The sequence below is a fragment of the Macaca nemestrina genome, chromosome 18 (genome assembly GCF_043159975.1).
Source record: "Macaca nemestrina isolate mMacNem1 chromosome 18, mMacNem.hap1, whole genome shotgun sequence".
Lineage (NCBI taxonomy): Eukaryota > Metazoa > Chordata > Mammalia > Primates > Cercopithecidae > Macaca > Macaca nemestrina.
This window is the reverse complement of record NC_092142.1, coordinates 66742707-66761736: the sequence shown is the minus strand read 5'-3', so window position 1 is coordinate 66761736 and position 19030 is coordinate 66742707. Positions and strand designations below refer to the sequence as shown.

The following is a 19030-nucleotide window of genomic DNA, read 5'->3' as shown; positions in this document are numbered from 1 at the left end:
CAACGTGGTGAAACCCCATCTCTACAAAAAATACAAAAATTGGCTGGGCGTGGTGGCACGCGTCTGTAATCCCAGCTACTTGGGAGGCAGGAGAATTGCTTGAACCCCAGAGGCGGAGGTTGCAGTGAGCCATGATTTCCCCACTGCACTCCAGCCTGGGTGACAGAGCGAGACTCCATCTCAAAAAAAAAAAAAAAGAGTTTCACTCTGTTGCCCAGCCTGGAGTGCAGTGGCACAATCTCGGCTCACTGCAACCTCCGCCTCCCGGGTTCAAGTGATTCTCGTGCCTCAGCCTCCTGAGTAGCTGGGACTACAGGCATCTGCCACCGTGCCCAGCTAATTTTTTGTATTTTTAGTAGAGACAGAGTATCACCATGTTGGCCAGGCTGGTCTTGAACTCCTGACCTCAAGTGATCTGCCTGCCTCGGCTTCCCAAAGTGCTGGGATTACAGGCATGAGCCACCACACCCAGCCTATTATGGTACATTTTTAAAAAGCTTAGATGGAACCACCCAGGTTCCATTCATCTATAAGTTTCTGAAGAGCTCGCTGCTGCTAATAGGATCAGGGAGACACAATCCCAGAACAAGTAATGACACTTGAAAAAACCTGTAGATAGGCCGGGCACAGTGGCTTACACCTGTGTTCTCAGCACTTTGCAGGGCTGAGGCAGGTGGATCACTTGAGGCCAGGAGTTCGAGACCAGTCTGGCCAACTTGGCAAAACCCCGTCTCTACTGAAAATACAAAATTTAGCTGGGCGTGGTGGCACATGCCTGTAATCTCAGCTACTTGGGAGGCTGAGGCAGGGGAATTGCTTGAACCTGGGAGGCGAAGGTTGCAGTGAGCTGAGATCATGCCACTGCATTCCAGCCTGTGCAACAAAGTGGGATTCTGTTTAAAAAAAGAAAAAAAAAAGAAAAAACTGGCAGGCGATCAAAAGTATTCTTGAAAATGTACTGAGAGGTATTTAGGATGAATAATGGATACCATGGCAGGGAAAACAACTATTCAACTCCTATATTTCTCTTTCATCAGAGACCCAGCTGGAAGGACCAGGTGCAGGGAAGGTAGACTACCCAGTGCCCAGTGGGTTTGTTTCCTCTGATCAATTTGAATTACATCCCATGGGTCTTAGAAAAGTAGCAGCTGAGGCCGGGCGCGGTGGCTCAAGCCTGTAATCCCAGCACTTTGGGAGGCCGAGGCGGGCGGATCACAAGGTCAGGAGATCGAGACCACAGTGAAACCCCGTCTCTACTAAAAATACAAAAAATTAGCCGGGCGCGGTGGCGGGCGCCTGTAGTCCCAGCTACTCAGGAGGCTGAGGCAGGAGAATGGCAGGAACCCGGGAGGCGGAGCTTGCAGTGAGCCGAGATCGCGCCACTGCACTCCAGCCTGGGCAACAGCGTGAGACTCCGTCTCAAAAAAAAAAAAAAAAAAAAGAAAAGAAAAGAAAAGTAGCAGCTGACCATGATATACTTCATAAACTACTGTCAGTAAGCGTTGAGGCATTGTGGAGCAGAGGCAGGTGCCCGATGATGGGAGATACACAACATCTGTGATGTTTGAGCCTGATGCTGGTGATTCCTCAGAACAATGTGAGAACATCTCATCAAAGAAATGATCCCTGAACACCTGGAAAGAGGACTGGCAAACACTGCAAGATGTGTGGATTTATAAAGGACATCATCATCTAACATTTATTAAGGCCTAACTCTATGTCAGGTGCCTATACATGTCTGGTTGTTGGCCTTGTGGATATCATGGTCAGTTCTGACTGTGCTCTTGGTAACAATTTGTTTTTTTTAGTATGCTTGCTGGATTATTGGTAACCTTGAGGGGAGTGCCAAATATAAATATCATTTATTTAGATGTGAGCTGTGGGGGTTTTTTGTATTCCCTCATCCCATTGGGCAAAAAGAGAAATGAGAGCTAGTATAGTTCTGTGAAATTGTAAATTACTGTACTTGAAATCACTAATCCAGAAAATGATGGCAGCCTCAGTTTCCTCATATGTAAAATGAAGATAATAATAATAATGGCACCTGCCTCTGGAAGTTATAATTGTTAAATCAGATGATGCCTGTAAAGCACGGGGCACGTAATGTTTACTCAAAAAGAGGTGTTGTTATGCTGATCTGATTTTCAGCTGACACAAAAGTGGTAGGGACAGTGAGTAAATATCCAAAATTATCTCAGCCGGTAAACAGTCACTCAAATTAAACTAAATGAAATTTATTAGAGTGAAAATTTAAAGTACTGGACTTGGGGTCAAAAAACTGTAATTTGTACATCCAAGTTCATAGCAGCATTATGGACATAGTAAAATGTAGAAGCAACCCGAGCATTCACTGACGTAAATGGATAAGCAAAATGTGGTATCTACACATGATGGAATATTATTATTCAGCCCTTATAAAAGGAAGGAACATCTGACACATACTACAACATGGATGAACCTTGAGGACATTACGCTGAGTGAAATCAGCCAGACATAGAAGCACATATACTGTATGATTCCACTTATGTGAGGTACCTAGAGTAGTCAGATTCAGAGACAGAAAGTAGAATGGTGATTGCCAGAGGCTGGGCAGAGGGGTAATGCGGAGTTATGTCATCTCCAGGAAGTCTTTCCTGCCTGTACACTGCGTCTAGCCCCTGTAGTTAATGGTGCTCTTCTCTGCACCAGAGGCAAGTTTCTGTTGCTCTGCCTGTCATATCATATGATAGATTTGCTCAAGTGCCTGTCTGATCTATGGAGTTCTTTGAGGGTACAGGTAACATCTGATTTATCTTTTCAGTGTCAAAATCTGCAAGAAATTGTGTTTTATCCTCAAGTCACCTCCTGGTGGTAATTCCAGACAGACAGGGGCAGGGGTGACAGTACCTGCCAGTTGAGATTGCCTCCTTTAAAGAACATTTCCAGACATTCTACCAAACTAAACCTTCTATATTTATCTCATTTGACACACCTCTTTACAAGTAATGCTAGGAAATACAGGGTTTTTTTTTTTTTTTTTTTTGAGACAGAATTTTGCTCTTGTTGCCCAGGCCGGAGTGCAATGGCGTGATCTCGGCTCACCACAACCTCCACCTCCTGGGTTCAAGTGATTTGCCTTCCTCAGCCTCCCAAGTAGCTGGGATTATAGGCATGCACCACCACACCTGGCTGATTTTGTATTTTTAGTAGAGATGGGGTTTCACCATGTTGGTCAGGCTGATCTGGAACTCCCAACCTCAGGTGATCCACCCGCCTTGGCCTCCCAGAGTGCTGGGATTTGGGCATAAGCCACCATGCCTGGCCAGGAAATATAGGTTTTAACTCTGCACTTTAAAACCCCAACATTAGGCCGGGCTGGTGGCTCACGCCTGTAATCCCAGCACTTTGGAAGGCTGAGGTGGGCAGATCGCGAGGTCACGAGATCGAGACCATCCTGGCTAACACGGTGAAACCCCATCTCTACTAAAAAAAATACAAAAAATTAGCTGGGTGTGGTGGTGGGCGCCTTTAGTCCCAGCTACTCAGGAGGCCGAGGCAGGAGCCTGGCATGAACCCGGGAGGCGGAGCTTGCAGTGAGCCGAGATGGCACCACTGCACTTCAACCTGGGCGACAGAGCGAGACTCCGTCTCAAAAAAAAAAAAAAAACCAACATTATAAAGACTGTTGGCAGGAAAGAAGGATTCTTAGGCACCTTCTGCTGAGGGTCTGACCACTATACAAGCTGCCTAATGAGCAAGTGACCTCTAAAGTTATCCACTGACTCCAAAATTCCCAGAATCTGATTTCTCACACACAGTGAGTGATCCTTCTTTTACTATAATCCTGGCTACTGGCCGGGCTCAGTGGCTCACTCCTGTAATCCCAGCACTTTGGGAGGCCAAGGCAGGCAGATCATCTGAGGTCAGGAGTTCAGTACTAGCCTGGCCAACATGGTGAAACCCCATCTCTACTAAAAATACAAAAATTAGCCAGGCATGGTGGCATACGCCTATGATCCCAGCTACTTGGGAGGCTGAGGCAGGAGAATCACTTGAACCCGGGAGGCAGAGGTTGTAGTGAGCTCAGATTGTGTCACTGTGCTCCGGACTGGGCGACAGAGTGAGACTCCATCTCAAAAAAAAAAAATTAAAAAAATCCTGGCTACCTTCATGACGATACTGTGTCACTTGGAGTTCCTGAGCCTTATAACGGAGCGTAGGGCAGGGGTCAGCAAATCTTTTCTGTAAAGGGCCAAATTGTAAATTTTTTTTTTTTTTTTTTTGAGACAGAGTCGCTCTGTTGCCCAGGCTGGAGTGCAGTGACGTGATCTCTGTTCACTGCAACCTCCGCCTCCCAGGTTCAAGTGATTCTTCTGCCTCCGCCTCCTGAGTAGCTAGGATTACAGGTACACACCCCGAAGCCTGGCTAATTTGTGTATTTTTAGTAGAGACAGTGTTTCATGTGTTGGTCTTGAACTCCTAGCCTCAAGCAATCCGCCTGCCTCAGCCTCTCAAAGTACTGGGATTACAGGTGTGAGCTACTGCACCAGCCTCCAAATTTTAAATATTTTAAGCTGTGTGGGCCATATAGGCTTCTGTTGTACCTGCTCTGCTGTTGGTGGTACAAAAGCAACCAAAAAAAAGGAGTATTACCTACTGTGTTCCGTCATACCTGTAAAATTATTTACAAAAACAGTTATCAGATTGGATTTCTCCCACCCCTGTGATAGCCAGTGGGTCGTGGCCTCTAGTTTGGCAGAAGCATGGGCTCTACAGACTAGATATACAGAAGGTAAGATGATGTTTGGGCAGTCTGGGAAAAAACAATTCACAAATCTCAGCTTCCACACCAAAGTCTCAACAGTCAGGCCTTTTGGGTTCCATGTTTCTCTTAAGGACACTGCAGTTTCTGTCACTTAGGCTTAGAACTTCAGGGTCTTTTTTTTTTTTTTTTTTTTTGTGGGGGCAGTCATATTTATTGAAGTATAGTTTACAGAACAGTGAAGTTTATCCTTTTTCTGTATATTCTGTGCTATCAGTTTTGACAAATGCTCTCATGTAATCGCCACTCTAGACAAGATATAGAACAGTTTCATCACCCCGCAAAACTTCCCATGCCCCTTTGTTGTCTACACTTGGCCCCAGTTCCAACCCTTGACAACCACTGATCTATTCTCTGTCCCTATAGTTTTGCTTTTCCATTATGGCATTTAAATGGGATCACACAGTATGGTGCCTTTGAGTAGGGCATCTTTCAGTTAGCAGAATGCATTTGTTCATTGTGGCATACATCCGTAGTATGTTCTTTTTATCGCTGAGTAGTTTCCATTGGCATTGATATACTACTGTTCATCTATTCACCAATTGAAGGATATTTGTGTTGATATTGTGTTGATTACAGGATGTGGCAGTTATGAATAAAACTGCTATAGACATTCATGTATAGGTTTTTGTGTGAATATAAGTTTTCATTTCTCTTGCTAAGTACTAAACCTAGAAGTAGGATTGTTAGGTTGTATGATAGGTATCTATTTAGCTTTGTAAGATGGGAAACTTTTCCAAAGTGGCTATATTATTTTACATTTTCATCAATAATGAATAGTTGCTTCTTACCCTTGCCAGTATTTGATATCAGGTTTTCTGAATTTCAGACTTGTAATGTGTATTTAATACGTTTTAATTTGTATTTCTTTCTTTCTTTCTTTCTTTTTTTTTTTTTTTTGAGAGATAGAATCTCACTCTGTCGCCCAGGCTGGAGTGCAATGGCGCAATCTTAGCTCAATACAACCTCTGCCTCTTGGGTTCAAGCTATTCTCCTGCCTCTGCCTCCTGAGTAGCTGGGATTACAGGCATGCACCACCACACCTGGCTAATTTTTTTTTTTTTTTTTTTTTTTTCTAGTAGGAACGGGATTTCACCATGTTGTCCAGGCTGGTCTCGAACTCCTGACCTCAGATGATCTGCCCGCCTTGGCCTCCCAAAGTGCTGGGATTACAGGCATGAGCCACTGAACCCAGCCTTAATTTTTTGTTTGTTTGTTTGTTTGTTTTTGAGACAGTCTTGCTCTGTCACCCAGGCTGAAATGCAGTGGCACCGTCTCGGTTCAGTGCAACCTCTGCCACCCGACTTCACACAATTCTCCAGTCTCACCCTTCCGAGCAGCTGGGATTACCAGGCACCCGCCACTATGCCTTGCTAATTTTTGTATTTTTAGTAGAGACAGGGTTTCACCATGTTGGCCAGGCTGGTCTCGAACTCCTGACCTCAGGTGATCTGCCCTCCTCAGCCTCCCAAAGTGCTGGGATTACAGGCTTGAGCCACTGTGCCCGGCCTTAATTTGTATTTCTAATTAATGCTGTCTAATGACTATTAATATAGTGAGTTATAGTAATTGATTTTATTACTTTTTTACATTTTTTTTTTTTCGAGACGGAGTCTCAGTCTGTTGCCCAGGCTGGAGTGCAGTTGTACGAGCTCGGCTCACTGCAACCTCCGCCTCCCAGGTTCAAGCAATTCTCCTGCCTCAGTCTCCCAAGTAGCTGGGATTACAGGCACGTGCTGCCATGCCCGGCTAATTTTTTTGTGTTTTAGTAGAGACGGGGTTTTACCTTGTTGCCCAGGCTGGTTGTGAACTCCTGAGCTCAGGCAATCTGCCCACCTCAGCCTTCCGAAGTGCTGAGATTACAGGTGTGAGCCTCCGCATCTGGCCTATTTTTTATTTTTTTGAGGCAGGGTCATGCTCTTGTTGCCCAGGCTGAAGTGTAGTGGTACAAACATGGCTCACTGCAACCTCCACCTACTGGGCTCAAGTGTTCCTCCCATCTTAGCCTCCTGAGTAGCCACAGGTGTGTGCCACTGCACCTGGCTTTTTTTTGTTTTTTTGTAAAGACAGGGTTTCACCATGTTCACCAGGCTGGTCTTGAATTCCTGGCCTCAAGCAATCCATCTGCCTTGGCCTCCAAAAATACTGGGATTACAGGTGAACCACTGCACCTGGCCTTTTTTTTTTTTTTCAGTTAAACATTTTGCTATCCAGGCTGGGAGCGGTGGCTTGCTCCTGTTATCCCAGCACTTTGGGAGGCTGAGGCTGGTAGATTGCTTGAGGCCTGGAGTTCGAGACCAGGCTGGCCAACATGGCAAAACCCCTTCTCTACAAAATGTACAAAAATTAGCCAGGCGTGGTGGTACACATCTGTGGTCCCAGCTACTCAGGTGGCTGAGGCAGGAGAATCACCTGAACCCAGGAGGCGGAGGTTGCAGTAAGCTGAGATTGCACTACTGCATTCCAGTCTGGGTGACAGAGTGAGACTGTCTCAAACAAAAACAACCCATATTATCCTATCCAATAGTAGTTGATTTTAGAATGTTGAGTCAGCCTTGCATTCCTGGGATTAAACCCCTCTTGGTCATGGTGTATTTTATTTTATTTTATTTTTTATTATTGATTTTTTGTTTTGTTTTGTTTGTTTGTTTCTGAGATGGAGTCTTGCTCTGTCGTCCAGGCTGGAGTGCAGTGGCGTGATCTCAGCTCACTGCAAGCTCCGCCTCCCGGGTTCACGCCATTCTCCTGCCTCAGCCTCCCGAGTAGCTGGGACTACAGGCGCCCGCCGCCTCGCCTGGCTAGTTTTTTGTATTTTTTAGTAGAGACGGGGTTTCACAGTGTTAGCCAGGATGGTCTCGATCTCCTGACCTCGTGATCCACCCGTCTCGGCCTCCCAAAGTGCTGGGATTACAGGCTTGAGCCACCACGCCCGGCAATTTTTTGTATTTTTTAGTAGAGACGGAGTTTCACTGTGTTAGCCAGGATGGTGTCGATCTCCTGACCTCATGATCTGCCTGCCTCGGCCTCCCAAAGTTCTGGGATTACAGGCTTGAGCCACTGTGCCCGGCCTTGTTTTGTTTTTTAAGAGATGAAGTCTTGCTCTGTCACCCAGGCTGGAGTGCTAGTGGTGCAATATCAGCTCACTGCAGCCTCTGCCTCCCTGGTTCCAGCGATTCTCCTGCCTCAGTCTCCTGGGTAGTTTGGATTACAGGCACACACCACCATGCCTGGCTAATTTTTGTATTTTCAGTAGAGATAGGATTTCACCATGTTGGCCAGGCTTGTCTCAAACTCCTGATCTCAGGTAATCTGCCCACCTTGGCCTCCCAAAGTGCTAGGATTACAGATGTGAGCCACCACACCTGGCCAGTGTGTTGCCTTTTAACTCATTGCTAGATTTAATTTGCTAATATTTTATTGAGGATTTTTGTGCCTAAGTTTATGAGAGGTGTTGGTCTATAGGTCAGTTTTTTTTTTTTTTTTTTTGGCTCTCCCACCCCCTGATAATCCCAAATCCTAGTGATAACTGTCTGCTCCATTTCATTCTAATTTCTAAAATGGAGGGAACTCCATTAGACCCTTCTTATGTCTTACCTGATATCCTAACTGGTTCTCTGTGTCTAGTGTCTCCTAAACTCTATCCTACCTACATCTTTCTGCCAAATTAAAGAAAAAAAATTCAGGCCGGGCGCAGTGGCTGACGCCTGTAATCCCAACACTTTGGGAGGCCGATGCGTGCAGATCACCAGAGGTCAGGAGTTCGAGACCAGCCTGGCCAATATGGGAAAACCCCGTCTCTATTAAAATACAAAAATTAGCTGGGCATGATGGCGGGCACCTGTAATCCCAGCTACTCGGGAGGCTGAGGCAGGAGAATTGCTTGAACCTGGGAAGCGGAGGTTGCAGTGAGCCGAGATCACACCACTGCACTCCAGCCTGGGTGACAGAGCAAGACTCCATCTCAAAAAAAAAAAAAAAAGAAAAAAGAAAAAAAAAAAACAGTTCAGTGGTTCTTATTGCTTACCTACATTAGTCAAGGTCTAGGCAGGAAACAGTGTACTCAAAGGGTTAATTAAAAACTCTTTAATGAAGGGATTATTCACAATAGTGTGAGTAGTAAAGGAAACATACAAGGGATGGTGGAGCACCCAGGGACTGGCAAGATAGTGTCAGCACGCCAGGTGCAATGATGGAGTGGGGATGTGTCACTGGAACCTAGCAAAAGCTATGGTCATGGGAGAGAGGGGTCCTCCAAAGGAGCTGTGACCTTGGTTAAGGAACACAGCTCCTGCCAGAACCACATCCTGGCAGGGAGAGAAGGCAGAGAATAAACACCTTGGCCTTTCTTCCTTCTCGCTGATCTCTTCCTGGTTCTTTCTCTTGGCTGGACTCAGATGGAAGCCAGAGGACCTGGAGCCCAGGCCTTTAGAGACTGACCTGACTCCAGAGACAAAAAGCGGGGCAGAGAGGATCAGGTAGGGAAGGAGGAGCAGACCAAGAATACCGAGTACACCCACCTGTCAAAATCCAAACTCCTGAGATTAACACTTTATGCCACCAGCTCTGGCTCCTACTCACCTTGCTAACTTGTCACCCCTGAAATTAGGACTTTTAATCTTTTTATGTCCCACAGCTCCCTTGTTAGCTCCTCAGGAAAGGTGAGATGTATGAACAGGTTAGTACTGGTTTTGAACAGTGGATCAGAGGCAAACAGTCACCCCCCAGGGCAGACAGCGGAAGGAACTTCCCTGGCTCACACTCATCACGAAGGATGGAAGAAGAGTTGCTCCACACATGCACATGTTACAAAATGACTGTTTTTCTTTCTTGTTTTTATAGAGGCTCAGAGAAGCAAAGTAACCTGCTCAAGGTTTCATGCTGGTTGCAGCAGGTCATGCACACAGCCAGGCATGGAATCCTGGGAGAGTTACCTTGCCTCTTTGAGCATGTTTTCTCATCTGTACAACAGGGTTGCATGGACCCAGGGACGGACTAAACACTGGCTGGCCTATTAAACTCACTTCATATTAGCTCAGAATTATGACCTTCGTATTTCTACCCAACTTTTGAAGAAGAGACATCTAAGTCACAGATGGTTAATAGATATCTTTTTTTAAGAAAAAGATTCCCTATGTGCTGACGCGTATCTAATTGGCCAGGCCCAATTATAGGTATTTTACAAATATTAACTCAATCCTTAAATCCCCTGTGAGGTAGATAAAATTTCCCCATTTTACAGATGAGGAAATGGAGATACAGAGTGACTAAGGGACTTACTGAGGTCACTCAGCTGGTAAATGACAGAGCCAGGATTTGAACCCAGGCAAGGCCTTGTGAAATTGTATATAGCCTGTCTTGCCAAGGCACCCTTCATTGCTGACCAGCATGTGGTGATGGGAAATGCATGTGGCCTTGGCAGGACTGGGTTTGTGGAGATCTTTGGAGGCATGTGAAGGATATGTGCAAGGATGTTAAAGACAAAGAGTGGGGAAATTTTAGGGGTGAGAAAGCGTAACCACTGAAATAAACAAGGAAAACCAGCTCTGCCTGCTTGGGCAGGAAATAGCTAGTCAGCAAGCCTGCCTGCCTTCATGCCATCTGGCTTCCTCGGGGACCAGCCAGTACCCCTTTATGGGTGTTTGGGTGTTAATGAAGCTTCCTCTTGAGTCAGTGGCAATAAAACAGGTTATTAAAATTTTTTCTAGTCCATTCTGTTGTTTTAAGCTACCGATACTTACATATTTTTTTTTTCACTTCACATTGGCTCAAAATTATTATCCTCATATTCCTACACAGCTTTTGAAGAGGAGACATCTAAGTCGGTCATAGATACGTAACAGAGCTTAAAAAAAAAATTCCCTATGTAGTGGGTATATATAGTCCCTATATATACCCAAATACAACTAGAGTGAGAAGGAACAGTGTGAGAGTGGAAGAAGTGTGCCCTGGTCATGAATTTACAGAAGACATGGACTGTGTCTCACTCCCTTAGCCCTGTAACAGTTGGTAATTAATGACCAACAAAATTTGGGTTGGCACGGTGGCTCATGCCTGTAATCTTAGCACTTTGGGAGGCCGAGGCGGGCGGATCACCTGAGGTCAGGAATTCGAGACCAGCCTGGCCAACATAGCGAAACCCTGTCTCTACTAAAAATACAAAAATTAGCCAGGTATGGTGGCGCATGCCTGTAATCCCAGCTACTCGGAAGGCCGAGACAGGATAATCACTTGAACTCGGGAGGCTGAGGTTGCAGTGAGCCAAGATCATGCTACAGCACTCCAGCCTGGGTGACAGGAGACTGTATCAAAAAACAAAACAAAACAAAAAACCTTAAGTAGAATCTCACTGTTTATCTAATGCTGCATACTTGACACTGTCAAGCTCCTATAATAGCCATAACTTATAAATAACCAAAACACCTGTAAAAGCAAACAGTGACCAAAATAGCTGAAGGGAGTCTAGGACATGAAAATTGTAGAAGATAACTGTGTGCTTGACCTGTTTTCTAAGAAAACTAGAAGAGAAGGCTGTAAGGGCAGAATTAGCAGAGAAAAGAGAGAGAGGGTGGCCAGGCTCAGTGGCTCATATCTGTAATCCCAGCACTTTGGGAGGTCAAGGTGGGTGGATCACCTGAGGTCAAGAGTTCGAGACCAGCCTGGCCAACATGGTGAAACCCTGTCTCTACTAAAAATACAAAAATTAGCTGGGTATGGTGGTGCGTGCCTGTAATCCAATTTACTTGGGAAGCTGAGGCCGGGAGAATCGCTTGAACTGAGGCGGCGAAGGTTGCAGTGAGCCGATATTGCACGATTACACTCCAGCTAGGTGACAGAGTGAGACTCCATCTCAAAAAAAAAAAAAAGAGAGAGAGAGATGGAGAAAGTAGAAAAGGAAAGCGAGGTGACTGAGTGGCCACAGACACTGTTTACCATCAGAAAGAAAGAAAGATGGTTAAGATAAAACAGAACCTCAGTGAGAGTACAGGAGGCAAGCCAAGCTTCACAGTCACAGAGAGTGAAGATAAGAGGCACGAATTGGCAGGGGTCTGGACTTAGAGGCAGCCCAAGTCATGTGTAATTTAGTGGTTCACAAAGGAGCAGGTGTACTTCAGGTAGAATCGAGCAGTACAGGATGCTATACCGGGCTATGCTGACAAACCATCCCCTAACGTAGACATTTTCTTAGCCCAGTATACTTATGTCTACAGTAGGAGGAAAAGAGATGCTGGGCTTGAAAATGGAATTAAGAAAACAATTTTGCCAGCCATGGTGTCTCACACCTATACTCCCAGCATTTTGGGTGGCCGAGGTGGGAGGATCACTTGAAGCCAGGAATTCAAGACCAGCCTGGGCAACATAGTAAGATGCTGTCTCTATATTAAAATTAAAACAAACAAAAAAACCTTTTTTATTAAAAAACCAGGCTCAGTGGCTCACGCTTATAATCCCACCACCTTGGGAGGCTGAGCCGAGAGGATCACTTGAGGCCAGGAGTTTGAGACCAGCCTGGGTAACACAGCGAGACCCCATCTCTACAAAAAAATAAAAAATTAGGATGGGCTCGGTGACTCATGCCTATAATCCCAGCACTTCAGGAGGCCCAGGTGGGCGGATAAGCTGAGGTCAGGAGTTTGAGACCAGCCTGGGGAACATGGTGAAACCCCGTCTCTACTAAAAATACAAAAAAATTAGCCAGGTGTGATGGCGCATGACTGTAATCCCAGCTAGTCAGGAGGCTGAGGCAGGAGAATCGCCTCAGCCTCAGAGCTTGGGAGGTGGAAGTTGCAGTGAGCCAAGGTCGAACCCACTGCATTCCAGCCTGGGTGATAGATCAAGACTCTGTCTTAAAAAACAAACAAACAAAAGTGCATGTCCTAAATGCCACTGGATTGTGGGGGTTTGTTTTTTGGAGTTTTTGGTTTTCTTTTTTTTTTTTCTTTTTTTTTTTGAGACAGGGTCTTGCTCTGTCACCCAGGCTGGAGTGCAGTGCCATGATCATAACCCACTATAGCCTGAAACTCCTGGGCACAAGTAATCCACCTCAGCCTCCCAAAGTGCTGGGATTATAGGCGTGAGGCTTTGCACCCAGCCAACACTGAATTGTTCACTTTAAAATGGTTAATTTCAGCTGGATACAGAGTTTCAGTATGGAATGAAGTAGTCCTGGAGGTGGGTGTTGGTGATGGTTGCTCAATACAAATGTATTAGTGTACTGAACTGTACACCTAAAAATGGTTTAAAATGGTAAATTCTATAATGTACACTTTTCCACTTCCCAAAAAAGATTCTAGCCAGGCACCATGGCTCATTCCTGTAATGTCAGCAATTTGGGAGGCCAAGGCAGGAGGATTGCTTGGGCCCAGGAGTTTGAGACCAGCCTGGGCAACGTGATGGAACCCTGTCTCTACAAAAAATACAAAAAATTAGCCAGGTGTGATTAGCGGGGCGTGATGGCATGCACCTGTAGTCCCAGTCACTTGCTTGAACCCAGGAGGCGGAGGTTGTGGTGAGTTGAGATCGCACTACTCGACTCCAGCCTGGGTGACGGAGTGAGACTCTGTGTAAAAAAAAAAAAAAAAATTCCAGGTGTGGTAGCTAATTTGAAATACGGTTCTTTAAGTTATAAGTGGTCCTGGGCCGAATATGCAGATGAAGTGCTCTCCCTGGATTTGGCTAGATCAGATAGCTTTTTTTTTTTTTTTGAGACGGAGTCTTGCTCTGTCGCCCAGGCTGGAGTGTGGTGGCGCCATCTCGGCTCACTGCAAGCTCCGCCTCCCGGGTTCACGCCATTCTCCTGCCTCAGCCTCCCAAGTAGCTGGGACTACAGGCACCCGCCACCTCACCCAGCTAATTTTTTTGTATTTTTAGTAGAGACGGGGTTTCACCGTGTTAGCCAGGATGGTCTCGATCTCCTGACCTCGTGATCCACCCATCTCGGCCTCCCAAAGTGCTGGGATTACAGGCGTGAGCCACCGCGCCCGGCTCGATCAGATAGCTTTTGCTGGTGTCCCATTAGTAGGACCAGAGGTACATATATCTGTCACTTTGTGTTTGAAATGCAAGCTTTTTATTTAAAAAGTGAGGAGGGATTCCTTTTAGAACCACATTTTCCTTTTTTGTTGTTTTTGTTTTTGTTTTTGAGACAGAGTCTCACTGTGTCACCCAGGCTGGAGTGCAGTGGTGGGATCTCGGCTCACTGCAAGCTCTGCCTCCCGTGTTCACACCATTCTCCTGCCTAAGCCTCCCGAGTGGCTGGGACTACAGGTGCCCACCACCACACCTGGCTAATTTTGTTTTTGTATTTTTAGTAGAGACGGGGTTTCACCGTGTTAGCCAGGATGGTCTTGAACTCCTGACCTCATGATCCGCCTGCCTTGGCCTCCCAAAGTGCTGGGATTACAGGCACGAGCCACTGTGCCCGGCCTTTTTTTTTTTTTTTTTTTTTTTTTAATTATTCTCCTTTATCCCCTTTCTCTACTCTGGTTTCCCTATCTCCTGTAAATGTATTTAGTATGTATCCTTTTGTTTGTAAAAGTTCCTGTGAAGCATTTTTGTTTCTGTGTATGTGTGTGGGGTTTTGTTTTGTTTTGTTTGAGACAGAGTCTTGCTCTGTCGCCCAAGCTGGTGTGCAGTGGCATTATCTCGGCTCACTGCAACCTCTGCCTCCCGGGTTCAAACAATTCTCCTGCCTCAGCCTCCTGAGTAGCTGGGACTACAGGCGTGCACAATCACACCCAGCTAATTTTTTTTATTTTTTAGTAGAGATGGGGTTTTGTCATGTTGGCCAGGCTGGTCGTGAACTCCTGACCTCAGGTGATTCACCCGCCTCTGGCTCCCAAAGTGCTGGAATTACAGGTGTGAGCCACTGCACTCAGCCTGTGTGTGTATTTTTAGCTTATATAAATAATGTATTAGAGCTCACTGTGTTTTCTTTTTTTTACCAAGTTCATTCATGTGACTATATTCATCTAGTATTGTTTCTAACTTGCAGAGAACCCCAGTAGGTACATCCCCCACACTTTACCTGCCCGCTTCTGACCCCCAGATTGTCTCCAACTCTGCACCTCAGACATGATGTGGTAAATATCTTTGTATCCCTTATCAGTGGATCCCTATGAGAATTTCTTTGGGAACACACACACACACGAGTAGAATTTGTGAGTCATAAAATGCAGTTTTAATTATAAATAAGGCCAGATTACTTCTTACTTGGAACAGCTGTACGATTCTATATCACTATCAGCAGCACGTGAGGATAGAACCTCCAGTATGTTTTCAAAGGGTAACTTTGGTGTTTCATGGACAAACGTGGCCATCAGAAGCTGGTGACACCAGTGAGTGGGCGCATCCAGAAAACACTTTACTGAGCGCAGTGAATTCATTAATTTATTCATTCACTAATCAGTGGAGGGCCTGCTGTGTTTGTGGCCCTGAGGACACAAAAGAGGAATAAGTTTAGTTCCTATTGCAAGTGTATAGAAGGTCCAGAGGGAGGAGCTCCTCGTGGGGTACAGTCAGAAAAGATTTACAGAGGAGGGAAGATGCAGGGTAGAGAGGAGTTCCAGGAGTTGGTCATCTCAAAGAAAGCAGAAGCTGTGCTATGCAGAGGGACCTACCGCAGTCTTAATTTTTTTTTTTTTTTTTTTTTTTGGTCTAGGCACAATGTGGCTTGCTCCTGTAATCCTAGCACTTTGGGAGGCCAGAGTGGGCAGATCACTTGAGGCCAGGAGTTCGAGACCAGCCTGGGTGACATAGTGAAACCCTATCTCTACAGAAAATGCAAAAATTAGCCTGGCACAGTGGTGTGCACCTGTAATCCCAGCTACTCGGGAGGCTGAGATGGGAGGATCCCTTGAGCCTGTGAGGTTGAGGCTGCAGTGAGCCATGATCAAACCACTGCACTCCAGCCTGGGCAACAGAGCAAGAATCTGTCTCAAAATAAAAATTGTGATAGTGACCAAGATCAGGAGTAGTTAGCTTTTTAAAGGTAATCGGTAGGCCAGGCACGGTGGCTCACACCTGTGATCCCAGCACTTTGGGAGGCCAAGGCAGGCGGATCGCCTGAGGTCAGGAGTTCAAGACCAGCCTGGCCAACATGGGGAAACCCCATCTGTACTAAAAATTAAAAAATTAGCCAGGCATGATGGCACATGCCTGTAGTCCCAGTTACTCAGGAGGCTGAGGCACAAGAATTGTTTGAACCCAAGAGGCGGAGGTTGCAGTGAGGTGAGATTATGCCACTGCACTCCAGCCTGGATGACAGAGTGAGACTCCATCTCAAAAAAGAATCAATAAATGTAATTGGTAAACAAAGGGACTGTATGGTATTTATAAAATTATTGGTAAAATGATGTTACTGAAGGAAATACATAGAAGTTAAAATAGTTGTGTTAGAGATTTTTCCCTCTTAATGACAGATTTGTCCTTTTAATCATAGTACAGAGGGTGAGAAGGTTCAGGAAAGTGTACATATGACAAACAGGACATTTTGTTATGGCTCCAAATGTAGATAATTTTTCACATGTGGTAAACATAGCTCAGAGGTTCTCATCTGGTGGCTACACACTAGGATCACCTGAGGAGCTTTAGAAGTGAATGATAAAAGTGAATGGTGAGGCCAGGCACAGTGGCTCACGCCTGTAATCCCAGCACTTTGGGCAACCGAGACGGGCGGATCCCTTGAAGTTGGGAGTTCAAGACCAGTGCCACTCCACTCCAGCCAGGGTGACAAGAGTGAGACTCTGTCTCAAAAAAAAAAAAAAAAAAAAAAGGTGAATAATGGTCACCTCACTTCCATCAGAATGGCTAACCAACAGAAAGCACCAGAAAGTAACAAGGGTTGGTGAGGACGTGGAGAAATCAGAAGGCTTGCACACTGTTGGAGGGAATGTAAAATGGTACAGCCACTGTGGAAAACAGTATGTGGTTCCTCAGAAAATTAAAAATCTAATTACCATGGCCTGGCAATTCCACTTCTGGATATATGCTCCAAGCAAATGAAAGCAGAGTCTAGAAGAGATTCTTGTTCACCATGTTCATATCAGTATTATTCACAGTAGCTAAAACGTGGAAGCAATCCAGGTGTCCATTGATAGAGGAATGTATCAGCCATACAATGGCGTATTACTCAGCCTTGAAAAGGAAGGAAGTCCTGACATATGCTACAAGTTTCGTAAGGGTGAACCTTGAAGGCATTATGCTAACCGAAATAAGCCCATGACAGAAGCACAGATAATGTATGATTTCACTTATATGAGGTATCTAAAGTAGTCAAATTCATAGAGACAAAGTAGAATAATGGTTGCCAGGGGCTGGGGCGGGGGTAGAGGGAATGGGAAGTTATTATTTAATGGGAATAATGGGTATTATTTAAAGAGTTTTTAGTTTTGCAAGGTGAAAAGAGTTCCAGAGATGGGTGGTGCTGATGGTTACACAACAATGTAAATGTATTTATTTATTTACTTATTTATTTTATTTTATTTTATTTTGAGACAGATTCTTGCTCTGTTACCCAGGCTGGAGTGCAGTGGCTTGATCTCGGCTCACTGCATCCTCCGCCTCCCAGGTTCCAGCAATTCTCCTGTCTCTGCCTCCCGAGTAGCTAGAATTACAGGCACGTGCGACCAGGCCGGCTAATTTTTGTTTTTTTAGTAGAGATGGGGTTTCACGATGTTGGTCAGGCTGGTCTCGAACTCCTGACCTCAGGTGATCCACCCTCCTCTGCTTACCAAAGTGCTAGGATTACAGGCGTGAGCCACTGCGCCCAGCTGTAAATGTATTTAATACCACTGATGTATATACTTAAAAATAGTTAAGATGGGCCGGGCACGGTGGCTCACGCCTGTAATCCCAGCACTTTGGGAGGCCGAGGCGGGCGAATCACAAGATCAGGAGATCAAGACCATCCTGGCTAACTCGGTGAAATGCCGTCTCTACTAAAAATACAAAAAATTAGCCAGGCGTGGTGGCGGGCACCTGTAGTTCCAGCTACACAGGAGGCTGAGGCAGGAGAATGGCGTGAACCCGGGAGGCGGAGCTTGCAGTGAGCCGAGATTGCGCCACTGCACTCCAGCCTGGGCGACAGAGCAAGACTCTGTCTCAAAAAAAAAAAAAAAAAATAGTTAAGATGGGCTGGGTGTGGTGCCTCACGCCTGTAATCCCAGCACTTTGGGAGGCCAAGGTGGGTAGATCGCTTGAGCTCAGGAGTTCGAGACCAGCCTGGCCAACATGGTGAAACCTTGTCACTACCAAAAATACAAAAATTAGCCGGGGGTGATGGCACACACCTGTAATCCCAGCTACACGTGTGGCTGAGGCAGGAGAATTGCTTGAAACCAGGGAGGGGGAGGTTCCAGTGAGCCGAGATTGCGCCACTGCACTCCAACCTGGGCGACAGAGTGAGACTCTGTCTTTAAAAAAGCAAAAAATAGGCCGGGCGCTGTGGCTCATGCCTGTAATCCCAGCACTTTGGGAGGCTGAAGTGGGCGGATCATGAGGTCAGGAGATTGAGACCATCCTGGCTAACATGGTGAAACCCCATCTCTACTAAAAATACAAAAAAAATTAACTGGGCATGGCGGTAGGCCCCTGTAGTCCCAGCTACTTGGGAGGCTGAGGCAGGAGAATGGCGTGAACCCAGGAGGCGGAGCCTGCAGTGAGCTAAGATCACGCCACTGCACTCCAACCTGGGCAACACAGCGAGACTCCATCTCAAAAAAAAAAAAAAAAGTGAATTTTATGTATATTGTACCACAATTTAAAAAATTACATTAAAGTTTAAAAAGAGAAAAAATGATGATGATGTGGCCCACATCGCTCTCGTCTGATTCAGTGGGTCTAGGGTCACCAATGACGCTAATACAGAGTGGGGAGCTGCTGGTTTAGCTGAGGGAAATGTTGGATGGAGAACCTGGATATTCTGAGCACACCTACATCTCATCTTGGTTTTCTTACATGACATTGATCCCAAGCAAAGGACTTTTGTTTGGTTTTATTATTTATTGTATAACCCTTGTGATCAGAAGAAAAACTCTACAATGAATAAGGCATAATCATGTCTCAGAAAATTTGCAAAGTTCAAAAAAAATTGAAACAAAAATCATTCATAATCCCATCCACCTCAGCAGCAAATTCAGTAGTATTCTGGTCCTTCTACAGCATTGAATAGAGATATTTTTATAGATATATTACAGATATCCTTATATATTCTCATACCTATTATCCTTCTTT

The 19030-nt window shown here is 45.5% G+C and overlaps 1 protein-coding gene across 1 annotated transcript in view; it reads left to right on the top strand.

Moving 5' to 3' along the window:
* The window catches only part of LOC105491411 (Gfo/Idh/MocA-like oxidoreductase domain containing 2), a 55502-nt gene that overhangs the window by 21200 nt on the left and 15272 nt on the right, over positions 1-19030 (top strand). The window lies entirely within an intron of this gene.